Source organism: Dendropsophus ebraccatus, chromosome 2 (assembly GCF_027789765.1).
Source record: "Dendropsophus ebraccatus isolate aDenEbr1 chromosome 2, aDenEbr1.pat, whole genome shotgun sequence".
NCBI classification, from domain to species: Eukaryota; Metazoa; Chordata; class Amphibia; order Anura; family Hylidae; genus Dendropsophus; species Dendropsophus ebraccatus.
Genome location: NC_091455.1, coordinates 41,600,088 through 41,615,049, shown reverse-complemented (window position 1 = coordinate 41,615,049; position 14,962 = coordinate 41,600,088). Strand labels below are relative to the sequence as shown.

Below are 14,962 nucleotides of genomic sequence, written 5' to 3'. Positions count from 1 at the left end.
AGATCCCGCCTCCTTCACTGAGTGGCTAAGCGGACCTGAGACGTCATGTCTCGGGCCCGCGTCAGACACCCCGAAGTCGCCGGGAACCGAGCACCGGAGCACCGCGATGCGGGACAAGCCACTGGGGACAGGGAGGTGAGTGCACGTCCCTCGGCCACCTCCTCCCCGGTCCCAGCAAAAAAGTGCCCCCCCACTGGAGTACCCCTTTAAGCCTTCCAGTACTTATCACCTGCTGTATGTCCTGCGAAAAGTGATGTTGTTTTTTCACTCTGACAGGGTTCTCTTTGCTGTCACCTCTGCTCATGCCAGGAACTGTATAGAACAGCATTGAATGCTCATGGAAAACCTTTCCTGCTCTGGACAGTTCATCTCATAGACAGAGGTGGCAGCAGAGAGCACTTTGTCAAAATGGAAGAAAAAAAATACACCACTTCCTGCATTGCATACAGCAGCTGATAAATGCTGGAAGATTTGATATTTTTAAATAGAAGTAATTTACAAATCTGTATAACTTTCTTAAACCAGTCGGGTTGGAGAAGGAACTTCTCTTGAGTATCCCTTTAATATAATGATGTATGATGGTACATTTTTCGATTGTCCCAGGAAAAGGCAGATGTAACCTTTTACATATAGTCAGCATTTCTTTACAAAACTTTATATTGACATGGGGCAGCAATGTAGATTTGCTTACAATCTACAACAGCAGGCAATCCAATCCAATTGTGCAGATTTCCACTGAAGACTTTCCTACAGTTCTAAAAAGTAGCAAATGGGTCTATAATCTTAAAATTCAGGTAATCCATAGCAAATTCTACTATAAAGACTTAACATATTCACAGATTTAAAATCTGCACTGCAAGTTAATAGCGGCAACATATCCACCTAATGTGAATATGGCTCTCATGCTTTTTCTGTAGAATACAAATAAATCATTCTTAGATTACTCCATGTCTGCTGCCTCATTTCGCTTAAGCTCAGTGTCAGAGATGATGTCGCCTCTGCATAGAATAAACTAGAAGTCAATGACACTAACCTTCCACAAGTCGCTATATTATAGCCATAGAAAACAAGTCGCCTTTGCACATATTATAGCACTTGTACATACACATTGGCACAAAGGCTGATAAGCAGGTGCAGGAAGCAATGTTATGTCTTGGCAATGTGCATGTACATCTGTATACCAATTTCTTCACTTAGTTTCTTTGCAGAAGCCAAGAGTTTATTCTAGTGCTAGCGGTGAAGCGTGGAATATTTCTTAACTTGTTTTTATTTTGTGCAAACATTTTTGCTGTGCTGAGTATGCTCCAGCTACCAACTGGGAATTCTCTTGATTAAAGTGGTATTTTTAGATGTAAAGTACTGTATGTATGTATGTATGTATGTATGTACAGTATGTATGTATGTATGTTTCCCACCTAATAATAATCCCACATAATAAATTGTACTTAGCTCATAAATGGAAATAAAAATTCTTGCGGTGTGTAAAATCTTCAAAATTGGGATTCTGTTAGATAAGAGCTTAATGTTTTTCTCTTTTATATGACTTCAGCCTCAATTTTGTATTTATTGGCATAAAAGCATATAAGGGGATATTTATCAAGGTTTGTGCCTGGCAAAGTCACAAAGCCTAGGCGTGAAAAAATATTTTGCGACTCTTCTTCAGTCTGTGCCGTTCTCACTAAGTGGACAGAAAAGGGGCACAGCACTGCACAAAGGGGGCTCCTTATAAACTAGATTTATTACAATTGACACCTGCACACAGATATAAACTTAAAGGGGGGGGGTTATCAAGTTCGATGTACTCATACACTGGTCTTAAAATTAGGTCCCACCCCCTTTTCCAAGGTCGGACTCCCCTGCATGCCCATCACCTTGGGCAGGACCTTTGTAAATGTCCCCCAAAGTGTCATTGTTGTTTGAAAAAAAATTTGACATGACATACAAAAACAGGAAAGTGCAACAGCAACCTGTGCATGCTAGGACTTACCGTATACAGTATACTCCCTCCATAGTACACATAATAAAAAAAAAAACCCTTTTTTTTTAGGTTCTTAGCAAATCAAATAGAGTGTATCATCTCACCAGGTTAAGGTGACCTCAGAGAGATGGTCCCTAACACTGGCCTCTCTTGAGCTAACATTAAGCCTACAAAACTGGGCATAAAGGTTCCAACTAAACACTATGGGGGAGATTTATGAAACATGGTGTAAAGTGAAACTGGCTCAGTTGCCCCTAGCAACCAATCAGATTCCACCTTTCATTCCTCACAGACTCTTTGCAAAATGAAAGGTGGAATCTGATTGGTTGCTAGGGGCAACTGAGTCAGGTTCACTTTACACCATGTTTCATAAATCTCCCCCTATATATTAGCCACGGCAGCTTGTAACCTGCACATTGTGAACAGTGGTATTGGAATGCTATTTTTTGCCTTTTTTTTTTTGCTTTATGTGTTATATGTGGGGAGTGTAGCTACCTTCTGTTGGCTTGCACTGCACCCATCTGCTGTGGGTGTTTTAAACAGAGTTTAGTTAGATCCCTTATGCCCAGTTTTGTAGGCGTAATGTTAGCCCAAGAGAAGTCATTGTTAGAAACCATCTCTCTAAGGTCACCTTAACATGGTAAGATGGTTCACTCTATTTTATCAAATGGTTTGTTAAGAACCTTATTTTAAAAAAAAAATCCATAGAGGAGGTTTTTTTTTTTTTTTTTTTTTATTGTGTATGACAAGGGGACATATGGCACTTGCACTTGTTTTTGTCTGTATGTCAGCCACAGCAGCGTGAAACTGCATAGTGTGAACAGTGATATAGTGCTGGTAATTTTTTTTTTTATTATTATGTCATAGAAACATGTTAAAAGTTTTGATTGGTCCAAGTGTAAGTGTTGAGTGGCGAGAGGACCACTCTGTTTCAGTGAAAGAGTCAGACTCCGTAGACTTACATTACATCATGTAACACATAGAAGGGAGAGGATCACGCTTAGCGTGGTTATCTTCCGGCTCGTTCTCACTATCAATACAGGTCTGAATGCATGGGCCAGGACTGATCAAAACTTTTGACATGTCTCTATGACATCTCAAAAGTATTTTTCTATGACAGGTACAAGTTAAAATCTTTAACAGCTTGGAGGTGTCATCGATTTATTTTATGGAGGTGTTCATAGCTGTTTTTAACCACTTCATTCATTTATGATGTTATGCGATGTAATTCCAGTACAGCACTGTTAATGTACTGCATGGTGATTGTACATACTCTGGAGCTATGCCCAGAAATCAGGATAAATTGTGATTCTGGCCATTTAACTCCATAGTTTCCATGGAAAATACTAACTGCAGCACCCAAATGGTTGCAAACTCATTAGTGTCCCAGCTATACAGTCCCAAAGTGCCAGTGTGAAGCCATCACTGCACAGTACCATTATGTCAGTTTGCCATACTGCAATTTTCTGGCAAACTGACAGATAAAGGATGTGGGGATTGGAAAAAAAGATAAACAAATAGCCGTGTGTGTTTTTTCTTTTATTTGCTTAAAGGGGTATTCTGACGATCCCATAAAAATAAAATGCACAAAAAGCATATGGGTGCACGCGCCCTGCTCTTTTTAGACTGGTTCTCGGCGTGGGTTAGGGTGTTCCTGGACTCTTTTCCTTTTTAGTGTTTTGCACTGCATAATAGACATAGTATCAGTAGTAAATGAACTGGCTGTCTCAAGCTGCATCTGTGTCTCACACTAGACTCCTCTGTTCCAGACAAGGGTCCTGGCATAAGCCACGCCCTGGCTTGGCTACTGCAAGGGCACTTGCTCAGTGTGTCTTTCTCCCATGAGAATCTGAATAAGACTGACTAAACTTCCTCCACCAAGTAACTTTCTACAGGGGCTAAGTAATCTACCCTGTAAGTGGTGGGGATGAGTGTTTACATAAGAAAGAAGAAAAGAGATAGGTTAGAAGTAGAAAGCACATCCCATAGGTCAATAAAAGCACATGGAACACGGTAACATTAACCCATTCCTAACTTCAGCTGTGTATATAAGTACATAAACATATAAGATATCTAGTGGTGAAACTGTAGAACACCTCCTTCACCACTTAATCTGGAGAAAGAAGCTTTTGTGAAAGGTACATAAGAAAAGAGAAAAGAACAGCAGTGGTGGGACACCACAATGACAGTTTTATCCAGCATGCAGGGCACCTTCGAGCTAACTACTAGAGATGAGCGAACCAGCCTGATTTCTGGTTCGTATGAATCAGAAATCTCGGCGGCTGACTCCCGTTGCATGCTCCCTCTATGCAGCGGGTAGATACATTGTAAGAAACGCCTAGAAAACTGGGATACAGCCAATGCCAATGGCTGTATCCCAGTTTTCCAGGCGTTCCTTACAATGTATCCACCCGCTGCACGGAGGGAGCAGGCAACGGGAGTCAGCCACTGAGATTTCTGATTCATACGAACCAGAAATCAGGCTGGTTCGCTCATCTCTACTAACTACCTGGTACTCACTCACCCACTACTGGCTAATTCTGCTTAGCTGGGTGATCAATGATAGGTGTAAGTTAGTTACACCCATCATCCTGAATTTGAAAAACATAGCTGCTTTCTGCCAGAATCAGTGTTGCCATTATGCTCAGTTTGCCTGTGATATTGCAGCTTATTTTCATTGATATCAATGGAGGTGAGTTGTTATACCACACAGAACCTTAAAACAGATGTGGTGCTGTTTTTGAAACATAAAGGATTGTCAGCAGAAAAAAACCCACTCTGTCCTTATAGTCTGCCCTTTTAGTATTTCCCTTCTTATTATCTTAGGATAGATATATGTGTATCCCAGGCAGGTTTACATTCAGTTAATGTAGATTTACCTAGCACATCTGCTGGAAGTTTGTTCCAAGTATCTACTACTCTTTCAGTAAAGTAATATTCTCTCATGTTGCTTCTGATCTTTCCCCCAACTAACCACTCGCTGTGTCCTCTTGAGTTCATTTTTTTTTTCAAAAACACTTTCTTCGTGAACCCTAATTTAGTCCTGGAACATATTTAAAGGTTTTAATATTTTTTTTCTTCTTTTCTCTAGACTATGCAGATTCAAATCCTTAAAGCCAATGTAACATCAGGTACATCCGCTTTAAAGCGACTCTGTACCCACAATTGGTCCCCCCCAAACCATTTGTACCTTTCGGATAGCTGCTTTCAATCCAAGATCTGTCCTGGGGTCCGTTCGGCAGGTGATGCAGTTATTGTCCCAAAAAAACTACTTTTAAACTTGCAACCCATGCCAACTGGGAGTATCTGTGCCCTAACTTTGCACCATCCCTTTGTCTCTCCTCCCCACCCTCTTCAGCATTAGGAATACCACTGGAACATTTTTTTCCATGCTAAACATTGCACAGGTCCTTAACGATCCAGCCCATGTGCTGGGCTGCCACAGGTGGAAAATAGGAGGCAATATGTCTGGAGCATTCCTAATGATGAGGAGGGTGGGGAGGAGGTACGGAGGGGTGGTGCAAAGTTAGGGCACAGATACTCCCGTTCGGCACGGGCTGCAAGTTTAAAAGTTGTTTTTTAGGACATTAACTGCATCACCTGCCGAATGGACCCCAGGACAGATCTTGGATTAAAAGCAGCTATCTGCAGGTACAAGTGGTTTGGGGGGGTCAGATTGTGGGTACAAAGTCGCTTTAAGTGTTGCACATGAATAGAATGGCGTGGGGAAGCTGGTGCTGCTGTCCTTTTTCTTAACTGCTGCCCGGTTCCTGTGCACGGTGCCGGTCCATTACAGAGCACGGAAGCACTGGAGGCAGGCCTCCAGTACTAGTACTATACTAGTGTTATAAGATCGGTCTATGAGGTCTGTATATCTTTGCTTCAATAGAGGCGATGTTATTTTGGTTTTGTATATGGTTTTTGAAGCCCAGCATCTTGTGGAATGTTTTGTATATGGTTTATTTAGCCCAGCAGCTTGTGCAAGGTTTTGTATATGGTTTATTTAGTCCAGCATCTTGTGCAATGTTGCGATCTATATCCCAGTCATTATTTTAAACTTTTTTATGTGTGTGCTCTGATGGTACCAGTTATATGATATACGTTATGTAATGTTATTTATTATTGATTTTATGCATCATGATTTTATGTAGATTGTATGCACTTTTCTTAATCAATTGGAAACGCCCCCTAATGGGTTTTTCTTTTTTGTACCTGAGCCTATTTAAGTAACCCTCCTGCTATCCTATGTTATGCACTTTGTTTTATCTGATGAAGAGGACGTATGTCTTCGAAACGCGTCATATTTGTGCTATATTAAATATATTTTTCACTATATTAAATTCATTTATTTAAGCTTTCGGACACTTTATGTGGACAGCGCTGACCGTGAGTACCTCAATTCCTTTTTATTTTATTCACCAAGTGGAAAGAAACTCTCTCCCCTCTATGACGTGGCTCCATTGATTCTCAGTAAAAGATCTGCACCGTACGTGGGAACTGGGCCGCAGTTCCAGAAAAAGGACCGCAGCCCTGGCTTCTGGTGCTGTTCTTTTCATGTGCAACACCTAAAGCTGCACATTGATGGTACATTCGCTTTAAGTCTTTACTGATATGGTTTATGCCTCACACCCTCCATTTTTTTTGTAGCTCATCTTTGGACCCATTCTATTTTATCAATATCCCTGTGGTCTCACTAGAGCTCTATACAGGGGGATCATAATAGGTGCTCTACATGGTGGTATCTAGTGCTGCTTAGTAGTAAATGTTTATTGGTGAGGCCAAAGTATCAATATGAATCGGTCGGTGAGGCCTGAGAACAAAACGTTTAAGAAGCACTGACCTAGAGTGCCACAAAGCCACAAAAGCCTCAAACCAAAATACTTTTTTGTTTTCTAGCGTGTTCAGTATTTCCCCATAGTCTGTAACATCTAACCACACAGTTTTTGACCTAACTTGGGGTTACTGAGTATTAAGTCTATCATCTCCTTTGGGACCTCTGGAGCTATTTATAACAATACATTTAGTCATGGAATCAACAGAACCATTAAAAACACTAGTCAAACTTCATGCTAAGCAGCAAGCCATAAAATTTGCAACAAAGCCAAATAATATATCCATAAAATTCCCATAATCCACATTTAAAATGGATCTGCTGTGACAAGTAATGTGGTGGCTATTAACGTAATCTCCTTGGGTTGTATTACATTTGTAAACTTTACATTTTGTGATGTTTCAGTGGAGCTATAAATATTCTCCCGTTTAAATATTTTAATTATTCATGTTATGCTAATTTATGCTAAGCGTGATTAATAATTATTTTAAGCATTGTTGTTCTGAGAGAATGATTTTGTCAAATGTAAATGAAATACAAATACTTGTGTATGCCTAGACTCCGCTGCGTGGCCTTTCACTAAGGCTTTACAGAAGCTTGACACCTAGTCTAAAAATATTTGAAGTGCTCAAATGCCACCAGGAATGGATGCATGTTGGTAGGTGCTAGGTGCAGGGTACTAAAATGTGGAGCCTGAGATGCAAAGCAGGAGGTTTAAGTGAATACTGTGTGTTCTCAAATGTCTATCACTCACTGGGCAAGGACATCAGCATGCCATTCTACAGATGAAAACTTTGTCTAAATACAAACAATATTTAAAGGGAATCAATCACTATAAGACCATGTGCAGACGGTATAAGAGATTGGCTGTTCTGTTCCGATTGGGTCACGGAATGGACGGTCTCTGAAAAGATCATCAGGCCGGTACTGCAGTCCTGGCCGGATGATCTTTAGCGCCACTCCATAGTGTGCACTGACAGGGTTTTCCGCGTCCGCTATTCACTGAATAGCAGCCACAGGAAACTGACATGTCAGTTTTCTACGGCGCCACTAGGGATCCCAGCTGGAGTGTATACAGGGTTCCCTCAGAAGGCAGCACAATTTGAGTTTCGTGGGAATCACAGCCGTTGAAACAATGGCCGTTATTGCCACGGAACTTACGTTGTGTGAACATAGCCTTATAATGCATATAACGCTTGAGCTGCTAAAGCATTTCCTTACCATACTTGTGCGCTGTCCTCCTCGGGGGTTTATGAGAAAAAAAATTCCAACACAAGCAAGGGGGAAAATGGCTTTTCTAAGCCCTTTAAAAGGAGATCTCCCTATGTGTAACTCCAGCAATCAGCTGATCCTAGCTAGTCGGATTAGATTAGTGGCTTTTCATCATACATTTCCTTAACTCACTGGGTAAATACATGGTCTACTAAGGAACCTGCCTGAGCTTTTTCTGCTATGGTAGCAGCCTTGTTTGTCCTCATAGTGCATGAAAAAAAGATGAGAAAATAATGCAATACTGTACTGTCCTCTCAGGACCATGCACCCAGCTTTCTAAACACCTTTTAGTATTCTGGAAACATCTTCCTTTGCACTTCCTTAACTAATGTGCAGATCTTTTGGGATGTTTGTCATCTCTGGTATATAGATGCACCATGTTGTGAACCATTGTAGATATTGCTTTCTGCTTTCTGAAATGACTCACCACTATTCTCCAGGGGGACATAATCCAGCTGACATATTACTCTTTTACCTCCGTTCACTAGGAAACCATCTAAAATATTTATTAAAAGAAATTATGACATTTTAATAAACAGAAATGAAATCAATGGTGAGAAACCCTCAACGCTCTATTCTCATCCTGAAAGAAGTATAAAGCTTGTCGCCGTCAATCGTTATTAATGGTGCCCTGCAATAAATGTGGCAAACACCGAAAAGACCTTTGTGTGAATTTAATAACTTTATAGAGATAGTCCCAGGGAAAGGGATTTCTTTGTGGGTTTTGTTTACTGATTAAATAAACTGAGGAAGACACGGTCAGGGTTGTAATGGAATCAAATGTAGAACACAGCATGGCATTGAGGGAAGAAGGCAGGACGAATACATGAAGAATAGTCTAGAAAGTTAATTTCCACCTCATGTATTTGTGCAGTAAGTTAGGGGATGGAATTATATTCACTTACTTTACAAGCCGGAATGATCAGATCAAAGAAAATAGAGAATTTCTGCAGCTGCCTGCCTGGAATTATTATCTGAATGCAAGTGCTATTTCTATGGAGGCCACAGACTTGCTGCAGAACACCGTGTCTTTGACCAGTGTCACGGGGGCCTAATGACAACAAGGCTCTGGGATTTTAAGAAAGTTAGCTAAGGAAAAAAATAAATTAGGAGATGACTGCGACTGTCTGATCATTCGGCATTTGAAGAATTTGGATGCCGCCCTAGGGAGTCCTGGAAAACATGGCTGTAACATCCATGTATGAAAGATATCGACAATACTGAAATATACTGTAAACAGATATGTCCTTTCCCAACTTGTCTCTGCTTGAGATGTAATGTTTGGACACTTATATCAACTACAGAACAAAAAAAATGAGCCTTCAATTATCCTTGTAGACTCAAAGACAAAATAAGAGGTAGAAATATTGGGTATCATTGTAATCATACTTGTCATGGCTACATGGCCGCTTCCCGGTGGCCCTCCAGCTTCTGCTGTGGCTGACACCGCATCCTGGGTCCTGGTTTCATCCCCCAGTGTCCCATCTCATGTGTCCCCGCTACTGCTTCCTGCTCTTTGCCAGTGTGCGCACCCCACCCCAGTCAAGTAAACAATATTTAATAGATATATACTATACTATATTATAATATATAATATAATAATAAAATAATAATAATAAAGTCACAGTAAATAATTGGTCCCTGCCTGCCATCTTTCCAATAAATTCCAGTAACTTCCTGTAAACCTTGCTGGATCTTTAGTGTTCATTACCTATAGAAAAAGCTTTCCCTTTGCTGATCTACCATTACAGTGTACCAGTCCCCTTGCTCACGTTCTTTGACTCTGTATTGCCTGCCACCAGCCCTGACCCTCTTGCCAGTGTCTGACAACATGCCTGCCCCACCTCCCTTCTGTACCGTGCTCCACCTCCCCATATAAGTTGTGACAGAGGTAGTGACCTTGGGGTCGCCTGCCTCAACAGTCCCATTCTTCCTTGCGGCAAGTCTGGTGAAGACCAGCGGCCCCTTAGACTCTGCTCCCTGGTGCAGCTTGCACAAATTTTTTTCTTGTAACTTTTGCACTGTAGGGGTATTTGCATTGGTACCATGTCCAAAAAAAAAAAAAAAAAAAATGAGTGAAAAACACTTTAAATCATTATGTAAGCATTCAGCTACCCCTGCCAGAAATACTCCCAGGTATGGAGAAAACTCCTTTTTTCAGTAGATATACATAAAATTTAGGGGAAATAGAAGGAAATAACAAGCAAATATTGTAGGTTATAGGCATTCTAGTTTCAGTCGTCATCACTGCTGCCCAGCGATAGCAGCCGGATGGTGATACATCCCATGTTATGAAGATCTCTTCACAGGTCACCATAGCAACCATCCATCGTTCTCAGTTTCTCCTACTTATTACCCAATGTCAGGAAGGTTAAAGTCTCTACATAAAACTCCTCTAGGCTAGCTTTGTAACAGGTCTACTTGTTATTTACTAAACCACCTCAGTTAGTTAAAGAGAAGAGGACGGCTGAGTTACTGTATGTGATGTAGATCTAAAGAGAAAGAAACCTGCAGAATATTAAGAAGCAATATTAAGCTGCGTCCCCATAATTGAGACCAGTGTTGTAGGTTGGCAGTGAGAAAAGGATCACTTTTGTACATATTTTCAGTGTAGGGGGTCATGTGGCCAAAGTGACTCCATTTTGGAAAGAGGCCAGAGCAGTGATCAGTCCATTATTAGTCTGGGTTCAGAAATCCCTGGCTATTAGCTATTATTGCTGAGTCAAGTTACAGCCAGCCATAGCCAAGTTTAAGAATACTTTACTTGATTATATACAACACTGCCACCAAGGGGATTGAATATACTGCTGTACATGTATGCCAAAACAGCAGCGTATGACCACATATAAGGTACTACTGTGCTCCAGAGAAATGGCTTATTATCCTTTGAGAAAATGTAAGCTCAAAACGACATTATTATTATAAACAACATTCATTTTTATGACCTCTGTGCCGTCCCAGTGCTATGTTGTGTCACTCACTTTCTTAGACTGGGTTCAAACTACGTGAAACACTGGCCGTTCTGTGAGCCGGCTGACAGAATGGCCGGTGTCAGTGAAGATTATCCTGGCCGGTACTGTAGTACAGGCTGGAAGATCTTCATTTGTGCTGAATTGGGATGCGGGCGCATCTGTGTGAGCTGTCAGGCTAATTCGGCAGCTATTCAATGAATGTCAGTTTTTCGTGTGGCCGCTAGGGATCCCGGCCGGAACGTATAGTATGTGTATACACTTCAGCCAGGATTCCCTCAGACTGCAGTGTACGTAAGTTTTGTATTAATCATGGCCGTTGTTGCAAATCGTCCTAATACAAAACGTTTTGTAAACATGGCCTTATAGACATTAAAAGGTTGTAACGCGGCTTCCAAAAAGTCTCACTCCTGCTTTACCCCCTTCCCATCAGAGATGTGGATCAAATTTCTTCTGTCTCTGCAGCAGGTCGGGTTCTCACTTACAACTTGACCTACTTGCAAGGCGGACGACACGTGAACCACCCACATCTGTCCTCAGTCTGGGCCTTCCTCCTCTTAAATGAAGGTGGCGCCTGGCAGGCTGGGAGATGTAGTTTCCCGGCTGGCACTATCGTCATTATAGTGCCGAATATAGAAAAACTTCAGAGCAACAGAGGCACCAATGAGAGTGGGAGAGATATTAAAAATTTATTTGGTGGGAAGGGGGTTAAGACTAGGAGGTTTGGAATTTATTTTTATTTTTCAAAAGGGCATGGGCGGAATACCTTTTCAAAGAAAAACTAACATGTCTGTGAGAGCCAGAATTCTTGCTGGTTGGTAGGTGATTAAACCCTTATTTCATGCAACAAAATGAAAGAGCGTTTGACTGGCTCGCCCAATCACTTATAGGCACTTTGCAACTATATTCAATGACTGGAACATTGGCAAAAATAAAGCACTTACTGCCTCTTGTGTCACCTCCAGTCCTCCTCTAGTCTCTATAACTGTTTGTATTGTATTCTATTTTATTTTACTTATTTATTGTATAATGTATTATAAATATTACCTGTTCTGTACTTGAATATTTAAAAAGCGCTGCGGAATCTGTTGGCGCTATACAAAAAAATTAATATTATTATTATTATTATTATTATTATTATTATTATTATTATTATTATTATATGCAAAATAATCCTTCTAAAATCATGCAATTTTTTTAAGTTATAAAACTTTTTGAAGGAAATATAAAAATGACTGCATATATTTAAAAAAAAAAATATGCATATATTTAAGTAGGTAACGGATATGCTTTCTTAAACAGAAGTACATTTTAAAAGGCAATAGTCTTTATATATTATCCATCTATATTTGGAAGCCACGTACATCTTTCTGAATGCCACATTTTTCCATTCTTAGGTTCTGAACAGTTTGAAAAGCAACTTGCTACTCAGTGGGAAATGCTCATTATCTTTCACAAAGGAGTAGCGGCGCACGCTCAGGCATGCAGCGTATCCTCAACAGCGGTGATCTCCTAAAACAAGTAATGTGCTTTGTTATTTGAGAGACATTGCTTTACGCCCTTAACAGCTCAAAGTTTATTCTATGGAGATAAATTAAACTTTCGGGCAAAAACATCCAATTATTGTAGAAGGTCCTGGATTTTATTTTAGTATTATAAAAGCTTTTTAAGGTGATTTAAAAAAAATATCATGTGGTGCTAGAATGGGATTCGCACTGTAAGGTTCCATCATTTGCATATGGAATAGTAATTTCAGTCCAGGAGTGAATATAGGTCTTCAGCCTCCTGTGGTTTGTGATGAGCAAAATGATGCTTCATTGGATGGTGAAGAATTCACTAAAGTGAATGGGTGTGGGGTGTCACAGTATCTATTCTGTCTTGTAATCTGACTGCTTGCGGTTTATGGATAGCTGTGAGAATAAATTGAATTATTGCCTCGATGAAATACCATCTCTAACTCAACTCAATGTAATACCATCTCTAACTCAACAAAAAAAAACTACTTACTTGATATCCTTTAGGTAAGTAGGCAAATATATCCAGGGACTTCCTAAGGTCATAGTACTAGTGCTAAATGGAATGTGACATCAGAAAATTACCTAGGTTTCTATGATAAACATGTTTTTCTAATGTTGTTTTTCTGTTTTTTTTTATTTTTCTATTATACTATCTAAATTATAAAATAAATCTTGCAGTTTTTATTCTCACCACTAGGTGTGACAATGTTCATTTCCTGTTCTCCATATCATAGGTAGGAATAAACACAATAGGAAATGTTCAAACAGAGCTAAGGCTTCCCCCTTCCTGCACAGTGACCTCTGGTCTTAAACAAGTGAATAGTCTATTGTGTCTGTCCAATTGGCATACTGTAAAGCATATTAGCCTAGGCAAGATGGCAGCCCCCATAAAAATGTACATTGAATTAAATACAACTAAACAGAAACAGATTAGAAAAAAAACAAGATTTAGTATCTGAAATCTGTAAAAATCAATGAATGACCCGAGCTCATTTTATCTATATACTGTTGTCACCTTTCACTGTAATATTGCGTGTTATGTTGAAGAGGAGAAATGTGCTGCTGAAATGTGAATCTCTAAAAATGGGGAAAAAAAGTATCAGTCTATTATTAGGCTTAAAGTGTCACTGTCGTGAATTTTTTTTTTGCAGAAATCAATAGTCCAGGCGATTTTAAGAAACTTTGTCATTGGGTTTATTATCAGAAAAATGCATTTTTATCATGAAAAAGCAGTTTGAAGCTCTCCCCCCTGTCTTCATTGTTCTCCTATGGAGAGAGCTAAAGAAAAGACCAAAACAGGACAACAAAGAGTTAATCTACAAATATCTCACCCGTTATCTTCTTGGACAGTCATCAGTGACCTGTCTGGGCTCAGATTACAGCTGTCACCCAGCTCCGTGCCTGTAATCCTCTGTTATCTGCTTTCTGCTGCCGGCTAACTCCCTCCTTCCTCCTCCCCCCTCCCCTCTCCCTAGAACAGACAGGGGACGTCTCCTGCAACAAGTCACAATTTTCAGATTTTTCAGAGTGGATGAAAAAGAGGAAGGAGGGGGGGGACCTGGGAAAAGGCTTTTTACATGCAGATAATGGCAGATTTGGCTAATAAACCCAATTACAAAGTTTCTTAAAATCGCCTGGACTATTGATTTCTGCAAAAAAAAAAAAAAATACGACAGTGACTCTTTAATGGCCAGAATGTAAACTGCAATACCACTTGTACCTTCGGATAGCTGCTTTTAATCCAAGATCTGTCCTGGGGTCCGTTCGGCAGGTGATGCAATTGTCCTAAAAACAACTTTTAAACTTGCAGCCCCGTGCCCAACGGGCGTGGCTTATAATATCTGTGCCCTAACTTTGCACCACCCCTCCGTCCCTCCTCCCCACCCTCTTCATCATTAGGAATGCCACTGAAACATTTTCTCCTGTCTGAACATTGCACAGGTGCCTTAACCATCCAGCCCATGTCCCGGGCTGACACAGGTGGGGAATAGGAGACAATCTGCCAGCAGCATTGCTAATGATGAGGAGGGTGGGGAGGAGGGACAGAGAGGTTGTGCCAGACTAATGCATACAAAAACTAGGCCACGACCGTTGGGCACGTAGATGCAAGTTTACAAGTTGTTTTTAAGGACAATGACTGCATCACCTGCCAAACGGACCCCAGGACAGACCTTGGATTAAAAGCAGCTTTCCGAAGGTACAAGCGTTTGGGGGGGGGGGGGGGGTCAGATTGTAGGTACAGAGTCGCTTTAAGGATTATTTTTAAATATAGATGAAAAATGAGTAAACACATCACCAAAAAATTAAGGCTATGTTTTTACACAGTCAAAATGACAGCTGTTTTTTTATTGGATGGCAATTGTTTAACAGCATATAACCACTGCTTTTTATAACA

General features: G+C 40.5%; 1 protein-coding gene across 3 annotated transcripts in view; it reads left to right on the top strand.

Moving 5' to 3' along the window:
- The first annotated feature begins 2,562 nt into the window (after positions 1-2,562).
- RALYL (RALY RNA binding protein like) overlaps positions 2,563-14,962 on the top strand; it is a 492,568-nt gene continuing 480,168 nt past the window's right edge. For 2 of the 3 annotated variants that reach the window (XM_069957429.1, XM_069957426.1), the window contains exons 1-2: positions 10,488-10,931; positions 12,448-12,571. The gene's annotated coding sequence lies outside the window, so the exon portion shown is untranslated. Of the gene's footprint in view, positions 2,619-10,487; positions 10,932-12,447; positions 12,572-14,962 lie in introns of those variants that run through there. The other variant, XM_069957428.1, reaches the window with a different exon arrangement.